Source organism: Rissa tridactyla, chromosome 2, assembly GCF_028500815.1.
Source record: "Rissa tridactyla isolate bRisTri1 chromosome 2, bRisTri1.patW.cur.20221130, whole genome shotgun sequence".
Taxonomy (NCBI): Eukaryota; Metazoa; Chordata; class Aves; order Charadriiformes; family Laridae; genus Rissa; species Rissa tridactyla.
Window position 1 is genome coordinate 117,204,926 of NC_071467.1, and position 14,752 is coordinate 117,219,677.

Consider the following 14,752-nt stretch of genomic DNA (forward strand, 5'->3'; position numbering starts at 1 on the left):
GGGAGGCATCAGAAGAGTTAATTGAACAGCCAGGTGGTAAGGACTAATAAATCCCTGGATTTCCACCCGGTGAGTATATTTTAATAGGTAAGGGGAAGTAAGGAAAAGTCAGGCAGGGTGACTCATCAGTTCTACCAATGTAAGAAAATTAGATTTTAAGTGGAAAAAGATGTTTCCTAGGAAACTGCATGATCTGCTTGTGGAACATCAAACAAGAGCAATTTCCTAACAACAGCCATGGCTAAATTGATCTACTGCACCTCAGACAGCTTTATCAGTAAGAGAAAGATTGGGTCCCTTTTATATTTTCTTAGTTACCATCATCAATTTGTCTATTATTTGACTCCTTCAGCTGTTACCTTCTGACCTTCCACAAGTACAAGTATGATATTTGCCATTATCTAATTGGAAAGTATGTTTCCCTTTCCCTCATTTTTTTTCTCTCTCTCTCTCTTTTTTGCAGCAAGCTCCAGATTCCACTATTGCTGCTGCCACTGAGCCAGAAAGATGAGAGCATGTACCATGGCATGCAGCAGGCACAAGCCCAAGTGAGGGACCTGTTTGAAACCCTCCACTTTGCAGCAATGAAAAGTGAGCTGCAACATAAGCAATCTACCAGGCTCCCTGCTCCGAGATGTTCAACCTACAGTATATTTGGCCCACCTATACAATTTACACTGGACCAAAATCAGTGTCTTTCCCTTTACAGTATGCTGTCTACATTTTCATTCCAATAAATCAAAACTCTCAAATTTCTGCTATTACATATGATACTTTACATTATGCATGAAAGATATCAAGTATTGTAGATGCCAAGGAGAACATTCATTTTCCTTGATCACTTCCAATGCAGATTGTTCAATATATGTAAGCCATAGCTGACATAATACAGAGACTGTCTTCAGAACATTACCATGGATTTCTGAGCATAAATCCGTGCACATTACGTGCAGTCAGCCAGGGAATTCTAGTACCAGGCAGTTCCTCAGCACTCGTGCTGTACGCACGGTCTTGCACATGTCCTGTGACGCTGAGTAGCAAATGCACATCTGTTCAGCAAAGATGGTCTGAAAGTAGTTGGCTTCCTGGACATGCCTCTCCACACTTAATCTGCATGTGCATACTGAATCCCATGTACCATAAAGCAAGTGGATTTACTTTGGGTGCACATATAGAGATGCATCCTATCCTAATGGCAAGGCATTCAAATTCCTCCTAGGCAAAATTTCCTGGCAGAAAAATAAGGTATGTCTGAGGAAACCCAAATGCCTGGTAGCTCTAATCCTGGCCACTCTCGAGCTACCACAATGGATAAAGACGACTGCCAAAATTAAAAGCCAAAATTTAAGTAGTCTGCCAAAAGCATTACTGAAACATTTTCAAGCATACTGATTGCACAGAGATTTGCAAATGGAGACAAATACGTAAGACCAAACCCATTCATGCTTGCAAACTTGTCTACTATACAACTTCTGAAGAAACCAGAAACAAAGACTTTATAGGTCTCTTCCACAACAGTGTCGCTCTCACCAAAATGAACTGAACAAACAGTATTCTTCTACCTAGTATAAGACCACGTAACTGCAGTTTTATTATTACTACTACTATTAATTTGGAGATTCAAATGCAGACAGAAATTATGACATCCCAAATTCAGAAAGTCTGTTCAAGCACTTATTTAAATTTGCTGGCTAAAATATACTTACACTTACTGGCAAAAATATATTGCAGGAAAGTTGGGTTCTACTTTGTCTGAATTCAGTGGCCAATGGAATCTGTCCCTCAACATGATTCTCTCTTTAAACTTTCCAGAAATATCCACTACTGACTATGCATCAGCAAGTCACACATGGAACGGAATCCCATGTGAAAGCCAGAAACAGTGAGAGAAGAGACTTTGTGTTCTGGATTTGTGGCTTCAGAGTACAGTAAAGAGATGGCATGGGGAGAGTTTAGCCCACTGTAACCAGTCCTTTGGATTCGCAGCAATGATTTTATTGTCACCAAAACAAAATTGGAAAGTCTTTATCTCTTTTTAAGCCCAGAACAAAATTCCCCAAATCTTGGTAAAGCCAATGGCAAATTGTTCAATATGAAGAACACCACCTCCTACCACCACCACCACTCCCAGAAACCTCAACAAAACTTTTATTCCTGCAGTGTTTTATCCAACCTGCACTGTTAAAATGGAAAAAAAAAAATTCTTTTCCTTCTTCTTGCAGTTTACAGCTTCGTTCTTAGCTTAAGACATATTTAGGATTAATCCTTTTATTTTAAAGGAGCAAGATTAAGTATTTTTAGCCCCTGTGAAACAAGATGATGTATGCTGCAATTGTCAAGTTCCTCTTAAATTGCATGTAGCACATTCTGTAGCTCATAAATATTTAAGATGACTAAATAATTATCCCAGGCTCCTCAACCTGCCTTTCTTTATTAGTTCCATGGGGAGCCAGGAAAGCATTTGTTCTTCTTCAGCCATACAGACAATTATTATATTGCCAAATATCCTCTTTCTGTTGTTGTCGGTGCTGCTACATGATTCTCTCCCATTGTGGTGTGATGGAATTAGCCTCTTGCAGAGGACCGAAGAGTCCCCGTTTCCACACCAGATCAATCCAGCAAGCTTGGCAACTTTTCCAAAACATGTCCATCAAAGCAAATCCCATCTCTACTTAATTCCACCCTTAAGCCTCCTACTCCCAGTAGCAGGGGTGGGGGAATAAAAAAGTACAACTGGGCCTTTATCCGAGCACCCTGAATTATACAGGACTTCAGAGTGTCAAGCAGAGAAGTGTCTCTCTGCTTCGAGCAGCTCAGTGGGGAAAACGATAGAGGCTGAATGGATGCAGGTGGGTCTATTTAAACCCATAACTGTAATGACTTAGGGGAAGAGGAGGATGAGCCAGCAGCCCTCTCACCATGGAATAGCACTGAACAGAATTTTTACGGTTGCTTTACAGCTTATTCTCCTCTCTGCCTCTTTTTAATGCAGCCATATGGTAGCAAGCAGATACTCGCAACCTAATAGCAGATGAAGAGCCTGCACACTCTTGCAGGCAGCAGACCATGCCCTAGCAGTCGGAGTGGCAACACCCACCAGCAAAGCCAAGGAAAAGGAGCTGCCTCCCAGATGGCCAGGACGTGGAGCTTTGTCTCAAAGCTTAAGCTTCTTGCTTCTGCACCTGTCAAATCTGTCACCATGGTTCAGTACCCACTGCCACTACTCCCACCTCCTTCCACTCGGGTACACCGCAGAGAAGCAGAGTAGGAGCACAATCCACACCCCCAGCGAGCGCCGCCTTTTGAGTGCTGTTGTCACGTTATCCTGAGATTAACTTGCCTTGGAATGCTATTGTAAAAGAGGGTGCACGGCATCAAGTCAAAATAACCTATGGAGATGCCGTAATGTGCGTCTGTGCTGAGCAGAAATCTGCCTTTGTATAGAGAAAGCGTGATGGCAGTGATCTGCTGCTGCTGTGTTAAGAGTTCAGCTTAGACACAGTGCCTAGACACTGGGGATGATGAGATACGGTAAGAGCTGCAAACTTTTCAAGCACTTCACTAGCTGCATTTGCATTTTGCAAGTTCCCCCTTTATTATTAAATTCAAAATAATAAAAACAATAACATAGCTGGGACAGATCTACATGGGGGACCACTGAGAAGTTACAAGTTTAAAGGCGTGAAATTAGCGTGCAGAAGCTAAAGCATGTTACATACCTATGGGAACACTCTCATTCAGAAGTAAATTGGCTTAAAGTTCACTGTGGCTTAATACTCCCTGCAAGATCATTATTTCCAGTGACTGGGAAAACCAACATGTAAATCAGTATATTTTAGGGTTCAGTTTGACAAGACTGCAAAGCCTGTTTAGTTTTATTGCTACCTCAAGCAGGTGTGGGAGCAGGCAGCTCCCTCTCTTTCTCCCCTGTCACACTTTGCTTTGCTTCCCTTTCTTTTGCTCTGGCTCTAACAACTTCTCTGACCCCTCAGTGGGCCTGTTCAATTAGCTAATCCAGCAAAAAACTAACAAGCAAAAAATGTGATTAGATGCAATAACCTGAAAGTAATTTTGTAGTCAACATGGGGAGTTTTATACCACGTCCTTATTATAAACTTTTGCTAGGATAGGTTTATGAGCTATAAGCCTGCAGGGAAAAAAACAAACAAGAGAAAAACAAAACCAAAAAAAAATAACAACGCCCACATCCCCACCAGCAAAGCAATACCTGCAAAACGTTAGGATTTAGTTTAGGCTACATCAGTCAGAGATGGCATATAGATGTGCTAGAAAACAGTCTGCTTCCCTTTGCCTGGGTGGTAGATTTGCAAGGAGGATTCCGCCAATGTGGTTACAATGGTGGCAGCAGTTAGAGACAAGACTTTGCCAGCCTGTCTCACTGCTAATTCACCACGGGGTAAAAAACAGTTCTTCCCATTCCATTCAAAGGGCCTAGAACTGAGGAAAAACAAGTTCAAAAGAGTGTGTAAAATTAATCCAATAAAAACCACTCCCTTTACAGCTGTTGCTAAAAGGTGGGAGGAAAGCAGCAACAGAAACAAGGAAATCATTTGACAATGAATCAGGATTTACGGTGACAGTATTCAGATATATTTTGATGAAAGGGAGTGTAATTACTGGTGCAACTACCATATATGGGGGAAGTATTTCATACTCTCCTCATCAATATTGCTGTCCCTGCGCTCAGATTAAACAAGCCACGACAGATCAATAGGCAAAGTTTGAGACTGCAGTAAGTAGTGCAAAGAGTTGCAGGGAGGGAAGAATTTTGACAATGCCTACTTTGGAAACGTCAAACTTCTGCATCCTACCTTTTGTTCCGATCAGTCTAGCAAAGACTGAAGCAAAATGAGCAAAGATTAATCCAGATAAATATGAGACTGTGCATTTAAATCAAGCAATAGCACGAATAGTTTATATACAAAGATACTACCTCTGCTTAAGAAAGCTCTTGAGGCCATAAACCATCACGGAATCACGGAATCTTCAGAGTTGGAAGGGACCTCTAGAGATCATCTAGTCCAACTCCCCTGCTAGAGCAGGGTTGCCTAAAGCACATCCCTCAGGGCTGCATCCAGGCGGGTCTTGAAAATCTCCAGAGAAGGGGACTCCACAACCTCCCTGGGCAGCCTGTTCCAGTGCTCTGTCACCCTCACTGTAAAGAAGTTTTTCCGTGTATTTGAACGGAACTTCCTATGTTCTAGCTTGTGCCCATTGCCCCTTGTCCTGTCGCTGGGAACCATTGAAAAGAGCCTGGCTCCGTCCTCCTTAAACCCACCCTTTAGATACTTGTAAACATTAATCAGGTCCCCCCTCAACCTTCTCTTCTCCAGGCTAAAGAGTCCCAGCTCTTTCAGCCTTTCCTCATAAGGGAGGTGCTCCAGTCCCACAATCATCTTGGTTGCCCTTCGCTGGACTCGCTCCAGTAGTTCCCTGTCCCTCTTGAACTGGGGAGCCCAGAACTGGACACAGTACTCCAGTTGTGGCCTCACCAGTGCAGAGTAGAGGGGGAGAATGACCTCCCTCGACCTACTGGCCACAGTCTTCCCTATGCAGCCCAGGATGCCATTGGCCTTCTTGGCGACAAGGGCACACTGCTGGCTCATGGATAATTTGCTGTCTACCAGGACCCCCAGGTCCTTCTCCTCAGAGCTGCTTCCCAGCATGTCCGCCCCTAACCTATACTGGTGTTTGGCATTCTTCCTTCCCAGGTGCAGGACCCTACACTTGCTTTTGTTGAACCTCATTAGGTTCTTCTCTGCCCAGCTCTCCAGCCTGTCCAGGTCACGCTGGATGGCAGCACGGCCCTCTGGAGTGTCGGCCACCCCTCCCAGCTTGGTATCATCAGCAAACTTGCTGAGGATACACTCTGTCCCCTCATCTAGGTCATTAATGAATATATTGAACAAAATTGGTCCAAGTATTGACCCCTGAGGGACACCACTCGTTACAGGCCTCCAACTGGACTCTGTGCCGCTGATCACAACCCTCTGGGTTCTGTCACTCAGCCAGCTCTCGATCCACCTCACTGTCACCTCGTCTAGCCCATACTTCCTCAGCTTCCTAATGAGGATGTTATGGGAGACAGTGTCAAAAGCCTTGCTAAGGTCAAGGTAGATGACATCTACGGCTCTCCCCTCATCCAGCCAACCCGTTATAACATCATAGAAAGCTATCAGATTGGTCAGGCATGATTTGCCCTTGGTAAATCCATGCTGACCACTTCCAATAACTTCCTGTTCCTCTATGTGTTTGGAGATGACATCCAGAATGAGTCGCTCCATTACCTTCCCAGGGACAGAGGTGAGACTAACCGGCCTGTAGTTCCCTGGGTCCTCCTTCTTGCCTTTTTTGAAGATTGGAGTGACGTTAGCCTTCCTCCAGTCCTCAGGCACCTCTCCTGTTCCCCATGACTTTTCAAAGACGATGGAGAGTGGTCTAGCGATAACATCTGCCAGCTCTCTCAGCACTCGCGGGTGCATCCCGTCAGGGCCCATGGATTTATGAATGTCCAGCTTGGCCAAGTGGTCTCTGACCCGGTCCTCCTCAACTAAGGGAAAATCTTCCTCTCTCCAGACCTTCCCCCTTGCCTCCAGGGTATGGGATGTGTGAGGGACGGCTTTATCAGTGAAGACCGAAGAAAAGAAGGCATTCAGTAACTCTGCCTTCTCTGTGTCTTCCACCACTAGGGCACCCGTCTCATTCATCAGTGGACCTATATTTTCCCTAGTTTTCCTTTTTCTGTTGATATACTGGAAAAATCTCTTCTTGTTATCTTTAACTGCAGTGGCCAAGCTGAGTTCTGATTGAGCTTTGGCCCTTCTAATCTTCCCCCTGCATAGCTTTGTTATATCTTGATAATCCTCATAAGTTGCTAAGCCCCTTTTCCAGAGAATGTAAGCCTTCCTTTTTTTTCTGAGGTCCAGCCAAAGCTCTCTATTTAGCCAGGCCGGCCTTCTTCCCTGTCGGCTCGTCTTTCGGGACATGGGGATGGCCTTCACCTGTGCTTCTAAGAGCACCTGCTTGAAGTATGACCAGCTTTCCTGGGCACCTTTGCTCTTCAAAACTGCCTCCCAAGGGACACTCTCAACCATGCTCCTAAACAGGCTAAAGTCTGCCCTTCAGAAATCCAAGGTGGCAGTTTTGCTGGCTCCCCGCCTCCCTTCACCAAGAATTGAAAACTCTATCATTTCATGGTCACTCTGCCCAAGATGACCTCCAACCTTTACATCCCCCACAAGACCTTCTCTGTTAACAAACAGTAGGTCCAGTAGGGCACTTCCCCTAGTAGGTTCCTTCACCAGCTGTGTTAGGAAGTTGTCTTCCACACACTCCAGGAACCTCCGGGACTGTTCCCTCTCTGCTGTGTAGTATTCCCAGCGGACATCCGGGAAGTTGAAATCCCCCACAAGAACAAGGGCAGATGATCGCGAGACCTCTGCCAGCCGCTTATAGAATACTTCATCGGTTTCTACATCCTGATTAGGGGGTCTATAACATCAGAAGCTGATAGATTACCTAGGGAAAAGAGGTGAGGAGGAACAACCACTACTGTATGCTGGCTTTGTTCTTGTGCTTTTACCAAGGCACTGACCACCCATGAACTGCTGTTCTTACGTTCTTCATGTTGCAACTGCCTCCATCATAAAGCGCGGAAAACAGAAGTGGCGGAATTCTCTTTAGAATGTGGGATAGGAAAAGCATTTGAATAAGCCAAATCCCAACTTTACATAAATACGTGGAAAACATAAACCCTTGAGGAACATCTAGGCTGGCTCATTGTCTTCAGACTGCCAGTGACGCTTTTTCAAAACAAACAAACCATTGATGATGGAGATTCTGATCGAGTCATTCTGTTTGACTATAAAATGTACCTTCATACAGAACACTGTTGAAAGATTGCACCTGGTGTCATAGATGACATAAACTGAAGATTTGCTGCTGCCAGCTTGAAATTGTTTATGCTACAGAGCATTTATGGTTGGTAATAAAGGGCCAAAATTAAAACACAGATTATTTGTCATCAGTTCTTTGCCAAGCTGGGAGACCATTTCGGCTCAGACCTTGCAGAAGCCCAGTTCTATTAATTATTTTCATCAAGAAGTTAGGTCAGGGAGTAGAGAACACACACAAAAGATACAGATGACACCAAGAAAGACTGGCTTGCCAAAGAGCGAAAAAGTAACCCAATGTCATCAAGGGGAAAAAAAAATATCCAAAAAGACAAATGCAAAGTACTGCATTTATTAAGGCTAAATCAAGTGCAAAAATGAGAAACCAGAGTAGGCAACTGTTCTGAAGAAAAGAATTTGAAGCGTTAGAGGATCACAGACCATTGACTCATTTCTAGGATGATACATAAAGGCAGATATCACTTCGAGATGTATTAATAGAAACACCCTATTGAAGATAAGGATGGTAATTATTTATTCTGTTCAGTACTGTTGAGATTTCAGTTGCAATGCTGTGTTCAGATTGGAGACGGATGAAGCCAAATAAGAGAGCAGAGGGGAGCTACATGAAACACAAGATCTGTGAGGAAAGAAAAGAAAACTAAAGAGGATCACTGGAGAAGAGATACAACAACAGAATGCAAAGGGTTGCTTTGAAGAGAAAGGTAATCAGTTATTCCCATGTCTAGTAGGGAGACAGGACAATAAAAGATTAGCTAAATTTTGAGCAGATAAGGTTTAGGTTAGCTACTGGGAAAAGCTTTTTAACTGCAGGGATTACAAAGGATTAAAAAAGATACTCAGGGCTCTATGTATTTTTACCCATAGGGATTTTGGGAATAGGTTTAACAAACCTTTGCCGAGAGGGTGTCAATTCTAAACACACTTAGTACTTCCAGAATTTAAGCGTTGGGCTGTATAATCTCATGAAATCTCACATGGCTAGAAATCTCTAAATACCATTTTTTCCCTGTTGAGGGTAATGGAAAAGTCTGTATTTAGACATTTGGGATTTTTAAGTAGAAATGAACTAATAAAGCAAGCTTCAAATATACACAGAAAAAATGTCACTCATTCACAAGAACAATCTCAAATAAGACGCTGAGAAATAAACATAAATATGAAGCACATTATTTATGACAATCTAATTTGGTCTCCCATGGATGATATGATGTCTGAGTCATCTGAGTGGGCTTGGGGAGTAATTTTAGGTAAACTCACAGCAATTTATTCTGGAAAATAATGTTCATCAATATAATATTTACAGCTAGGTGAAAAGACAGAAGTCTTGCTCTTTCATTTCTGATACTGGATATCTATAGAAACAGAACTATGCTTTAAATACCAAGCATACAAAGATATTTGGTATTAACACCATACAAGAAAAGTCAAAGCTTGCTAGTGGCTGACAACACAGGCCACAGTGAGCGTTTCCTTTCTTTAGTCAGTAGTCAAGGCAATTCTGCTCAACCAAATACCAAATTCCCTTTCCAAAATTCAAATTTAGCCAGACAATGGGAAGGGAAGGTTCCCATTCAGCATTTGTCATAAAATGGATATGACTCTTAGCTTGCCTGCCCTCCCTTTCAGGAGGGTCTGCTTGCACATAGGATTGGTTTTTAATACCAGAAGGTTAGAAAGAATCATGGAACCTACAGTGAACTCAGCCCCAGGTACACATCTCCTTTTTCTAGGAACCCCAGAACATAGGGGTAATGCAAAGTGAGAACTGTATTTCTATAGTACAGAAGTCAAACCAAGTTGTCAAATAAACCTATATATTGTTTTGACATATATTGACACATTACTAGATATTGACACATTACTAATTACTAGGAAAGACAGACACAGGGAGAGGGGAATGCTCATTACCACAGCCTCTAGATTAATGACCAGATAGCTTCAGCTATGTCTGAAGCAAATGGAGAAATGTCAATCCATTTTCAAGAAGGCTGAAGTAAAGTTCTTTAAAAAAAAAAATCATAATGATCTCTTCAGCACGGGTATATACATGAGTAATCTGAAGTCAGTGATGACGCTCAGGTGAGCAAAGTATTTTCCCCGAGGACTTAGATCTTCATCTGCAAACAAGAAAGCTCCCCAAAAGAAAAAAAAAAACCAACAAAAACAAAACCAAAAAATACCAGCGCATTTTTCTCTCTTCTTGTCAAAGTTTCCTCAGTGACAGCCTGCATAGTTTTGAGATTGTCCCAAGATGTTTCAAGAGAATCATTTAAATTAAGAAGGGTTAGAAATGTGCATATTCAAAAATAACCACGAGCTGTATATTTGTTTAGAACTATGTCCCCCTTGTGGATGAGTCTGGGGAATACAGACATGGATCAAAGGCAAAAAAAGCTTTCTTTTAAATATCATGTAAAGGCTAGTTCCTACCAAATATAAATCCCTCTGCAATTTCATAGCAAATTGTGTAGTGGGAAATTCTAGCTCAAATTCTACTTTGAAAGAAGAGTTGAGGTCTCAAAATTGGGTTTTCCTTTAGGATGGAAAGAAATTATACTTCTTAAAATAAAAATAATGATAATCAATAATAATAAAGGCAAGGTACACTCGCACCAGGGATTCTGCCTGTCAGAAATAACACAATTTGAGATGGGGTCACCAACAGCCACAGACCAACAGAATCACTTCCTTCTCTTAATATTAGGCTTTAATGACCAGGATTTAACCCCACGCTAACCGCTTCGGTTCTATTGCCACTTTCAGAAATATGACCCTATCCTACAACTCCAGTTCTTTCTGTAGGACATCAGACAGCTCAAAGTGCCATACTGAATTTCCCTTTATTAATACACAGCAAATCTAAAACAAGTAGAGTCCGCATGACTAGAATACACGCAAGACATGCTCACAGACTAGGAAAAGGAAAAAAGTTAATACACCCTTTAAACATACAATCCACCTGGCCATGGATAACCTCCTCTCCAGTAAGAGTGCGTTAATGGAGATAAACAGCAGCAGATTTGTCCAATGCCATCTCAATGCACCCTCAGGAAAATCCTCTGCTCGCACCATTACCCATCACCTGGTACAGCCAAGTTACTTCTACCAAGTCACGTTCCTGTCCATAGCAGAGAGGGAAATTTGGCTCTGTAAAAAGTACCTTATAAACAACCTGATTTACCCAGATGCATATTGCATGAAGCCAGATAATAACCCAGTATTTATATAGTACTACTACTAGCAGAGAACTCAGCTCAAGTTACTACCTTTGCTACAGCACTTCAGAACAGTAGCAAAATAATATTCTGCATCTGAAAGGCTTAGGTTTTATAATTCTTGTATTTAATTTTTAAAATTGGATAGTGCCACATAAGCAAGAGCACTCTTATCTTGATCACAGTTGTTATGAAAGTAATTTTGCACTTTTGGAATGATTTCTCCCAACTAGATATTGATCATTGGACATATTCCCTGCTATGATATTCAATTTGAAAGGGTATGGCAGTATTTGTGCCTCCAAAAGTACTAGATTAGAAAACCTCATAAAAACTTGGTGCCTGGTTAACTACTTCTTGAATGAAAATTAATAAGAATAATGGATTTCATAACTACAGTTATCTATTGCAAATAATTTCACTGTATATGTCACAAAAACATTGTAGAGATTTTATGGACTTTTCCCTCTGTTTTTCTTTTTATACATTCTCCTCTACATTGTGTGTTGATTTAACAGAAATCTGTACAAACTGTAGCACATCTAGAACAGAAATTCTAGTGAGGGACAGATTGCTGTGAAGTTGTTACCTACATTTAGATCCCTATGAAAAGGCTCAAAGAAGGCATACTTCCATGGTGACAGGTCCACCTTTCCAACATTTATTAAGACACTCTGTGGAGCACGAACTTACAAGCCCAGTTTTTCCTTGTGAAATGGCGCAGGAAGCCTCCCCTGCCCAGCTATGGTGATATATCATTATAAATACAGAGGGGATTGGCAGAGGCTCCTAGACCAAGATCAGACGTTGGGATGCAGACAAATGGCAACTACATGCACTTACAGCAAGTGTACAAGCATCCGGGGGTGTTGGGGGTGTGCGTGTTCCCTTGGAGTATTCCTATAGAAGCCAAGAAGCAAACCGAGTGGGTCAGCAGCCATGAGCAGACAGCAAACATGGCCAAATGTCCCCTCTCCCTGGGGCCACTTCTGAGCAGCTGCACACATGCGACCATGCCTGTTCAGTGCAGTTTGAAGCCCATGACACCACATGGTCAATACGTGCAGGGCACGAGCCATACTATTGGTTGGGTGCTGGTTGACAGCCGGCTGAATATGAGCCAGCAGTGTGCCCAGGTGGCCAAGAAGGCCAACAGCATCCTAGCCTGTATCAGGAATAGTGTGGTGAGCCGGACTAGGGAAGTGATCATCCCCCTGTACTCGGCACTGGTGAGGCCCCACCTCGAGTACTGCGTTCAGTTTTGGGCCCCTCGCTACAAGAGGGACATTGAGGTGTTGGAGCGTGTCCAGAGAAGGGCTACAAAGCTGGTGAGGGGTCTGGAGGACAAACCTTATGAAGAACGACTGAGGGAGCTGGGGTTGTTTAGCCTGGAGAAGAGGAGGCTGAGGGGAGACCTTATCACCCTCTACAATTACCTGAAAGGAGGTTGTAGAGAGATGGGGGCTGACCTCTTCTCCCTGGTGACAAGTGATAGGACAAGAGGAAATGGGTTCAAGTTACGTCAGGGGAGGTTTAGATTGGATATTAGGAAACATTTTTTCACTGAAAGGGTTATTAAACATTGGAATAGGCTGCCCAAGGAGGTGGTGGATTCACCATCCCTGGAGGTGTTTAAAAAAAGGGTAGATGGGGCAGTTAGGGACATGGTTTAGAGGTAGCTTTTGTCAGGGTAGGTTAAAGGTTGGACTCGATGATCTTAAAGGTCCCTTCCAACCTCAGCAATTCTATGGTTCTATGATTCTATTTCTAAAGGTACAAAGGTGAAAAGCCTCTACCCTGTCATGCTGCATCGCTCAAACACTTTATTTCTACACAACCAGCTATTTTACTTAATATTTGCTAAAACTGTTCCAAGCTTAAAAAAACAGAGCTTTTCGTGAAAGTGACACTGCTGTCAATCAGATTGCTGCTCCTCTTCACGCAGCAGTATGATGCGAACTTCAACTACCTCATCTTACTTCTTGGAAAAATACACCAGCATTTCTAATATGCTATCAGAACTGCTTTCCTCACCAACAAAGCAATTTGAGAAGTCCTGTTCAAGCAGAAAGTTCTGCTTGGAATACCACCTTCCTTGTTTTATGCTATTTCTGTATAAATACATAATACCATCTTACCATGTATGTACTCACGTAGACAGAAATGTCTGAATATAGAGCAAGATATGGAGAACCAGCAAACATCATTTGGCCATTAGTACATAACATTTTTATATTATGTAGCTATATAGGCATGGGTTAAATGAAACTGTTAAAACCAGATGTATACATGGCAGAAAACCATGCTCTGAATCCTTATCAGTGGCTCAGCCTTAAACTAGAAAGTACAGCAAGATGAAACTCTGCAAGAGACAAGTCTTGGTCCCATACTACTGACGATTATCATTAATCAAATTTGTATAATGCAATAAGAAGTACGCTCATTAAACATGCAAATGACATCAGTGTAGAGGAGACTTAAGCATGTTTGAAGCATGGTTGTTGTTCAAAAATATGGGCAAGCTGGATAAGTTATTTAAAAAGCCAAGATACTAATCAATAAAGACAACTGTTTATAAAAATAATCAAACTATGCAAATACAGGAAAAGGAAAGTGGTTCAGTAACTGTTTTGCAGAAGGGATAGAGACGATATCTGACTATGGATTGCAAACCAGCATAAGGCAAGAATATTGTGCTTTTAAGAAAAAGCCAAACACTATCTTGAGATGCATAAATAAGAGTATTGCTGGCAAGACATACACAGTAATCATCTTGCTTATTGTGAAGCTGGTAACATCTCAGCTGACTATTACACGTTCCAGTTGGACAAAGTCCAGAAGAGACTGATGAGAAAGTGAGAGGTCTGCAAATACGGAAAAGGGAAAGGAACAGTAGTTATTTAATCTAGACAAGAGAAGGCTGAAGAGAGGCATAATATAATAAGCACAGCTGAGAGGAATGAGAATTGGTCGTCTTGTCCTAACTGCAGTTAGGGTAAGGGAAGAATTTAAATTACAGTGAAAGGGTGGGGGAAGGAAAAAACTTTGTAGCAGTAGGAATGGTTACATATTGTAGAGGTTGCCTAAGACTTCATGGACTCTCTAGCTGGAGAGGTTTGTGTCTTAAAAAAAAGATGAGATAAACATCATTCAGAAATTATTTTAAATTGTCTTGATCCTCTTTGGGGACAAAGGCATGGATTAGATGACATCTCAAGCTTCTTTCTGTCCTTTGATTCCTTACATTATCGTTGTGTTGCTTTTTGAAATTTAACGTGATTCGCAACTGGCAATTTCCTACACCGCAGTTAAAAGTAAGGCTAAATATTGCAGTGGGTAAGCACTCGAATTTTCAGCACTTTTTATATACACAAATAGGGAAATGGTGCCTCTTGAACTTTTGGCTGCCTTCAAGGACACCTCTTTACACTTGCATTAGCTCATCGTATCTTCCCAGAAAGAGTCAATCTGATTTACGCTGCTATATACCATCATGATCTGTTTACTCTTTATAATTCCTAGTTAATTGACATCAGTTGCACATCACTTGAAGTTTTCTTTCACTTTGCCCTTGAAGTGTTACTTCGGCTTTCCTCAAAT